Source organism: Girardinichthys multiradiatus, chromosome 10, assembly GCF_021462225.1.
Source record: "Girardinichthys multiradiatus isolate DD_20200921_A chromosome 10, DD_fGirMul_XY1, whole genome shotgun sequence".
In the NCBI taxonomy this organism is placed as follows: Eukaryota; Metazoa; Chordata; class Actinopteri; order Cyprinodontiformes; family Goodeidae; genus Girardinichthys; species Girardinichthys multiradiatus.
The window spans coordinates 440,515-442,135 of record NC_061803.1 but is presented as its reverse complement, the minus strand read 5'-3'; positions in this window follow the sequence as shown (position 1 = coordinate 442,135).

Genomic DNA, 1,621 nt, shown 5'->3' with positions numbered 1-1,621 from the left:
CTCTGGTGACTTATTTACTTTCCTTAGCAGCCTTTTTTTAATAAAAATATGAAGTTATCTCAATGAGTGATTTTTGTTGCACCAACTTGGGTCTTGGTGTTTCGCTCTTCTCCTTCACCTAGTTGAGATGTTTACTTATTGATGCATTGTAATCAACTTGGACATCAGCGCCACCTAGTAGGAGACCATGTTTATCAATTTCAGAGATGGGAAAACTAAGTTTAATAAGTTGCAATTTACCTTAATATGATGCCATGCCCATTAAAACAGTTGATATTCCACCAAGCTTTTTGGTTTTGGTTTACCACCTCAAGCTCATCAGTGGCCTGTCTGAGCACCTTTTAAAAACTAAACACAGGAAACAGGATGGATATGTGGAAAAACTTCTCAATGGGTACAGAGGAGGATCTGTAATGCTATGGGTCTGTTTCTTCTCTAAATGGCCTGTGGCCATTGTTAGAGCAAGAAGAGGGGAACTCACTGAAATACCCTTTTTTGACCATAGTTTTTATATAATGCAGCAGCAGCCCATCACTGGGTGAGAAGCAGAAGAGTTTAAGAGTTAAGATCTGAAAATATTTTGTTAGAAAAGCAAACTATTTCCCTCCACTTGGTAATGGTTATAGAAACCAATCAGGTTTTTTTTTTCCTGCATACAACATCCCAGCATTTGTTGATCCCTGCAAACCTACTTTGCACAAATATTACCCTGAGCAGCTCAAAGAAGAAATGGCAGCAAAGTTTTGAAAGTTTCAGAAATCCTACCGATTCTACAGATCTCAACAGATTATCTTTTAGAAAGAAACCAGTCGGACATCACAAACTAAGAACAGCTCCTTCCATGTTGTTTTACCATCTGTGAGCAAAGAACGTTTCATTATGTCGGTTTCCTATTGAGCAATAACCTCAAATATCAAGGTGAAACATAAACTGACAGCGCCCTCTGCTGGAAGTAGGGTCTATAAACAGCGGCAGGTGACTAGGTCATTACCAGTGACCTCTGAGGTCTATCTGTGTGTCAACATACAGTTAGACAATATATAGCATGTAGTGTAACAGTTTCTAAAGTAGTTTAGATATTCAGTGGCAACATAATGCAAAGAAAAGTCCAATCCCAGCTATTGGTGGAGTTATTTTCCTCAGTCACCACCAGGAGATGCTGTTGGGTTAGTGATGGTTCAATCAAAGCTCACTACTAGACCAACTGACTTAAACCATCATGTGTGAAAAAACTGTTTTTAACCAGATAAACCTAGAAAATATAAAGTTCACACTGCCTTGCAAAAGTATTCACCCCCTTGACTGTTTACCTATTTTCTAACCTATAATTTATGTTTTGTAATCTTATTTTGTGTGACGGATCTGCAGAAGATAGTCTAAATTGGTAAAGTGAAATGAGAAAAAAAACAAACCTATGTATATACAGTACTGTGCAAAAGTTTTAGGTAGGTGTGAAAAATGCTGTAAACAAATAATGCTTTCAAAAATTGAAGTGTTATTCATTTATTTTTATCAATCAACAGAATGTAGTGAATGAACAAAAGAGAAATCTAAATCAAATCAATATTTGCTGTGACCAACCTTTGCCTTCAGAACAGCATCAGTTCTTCAAGGTCCACTT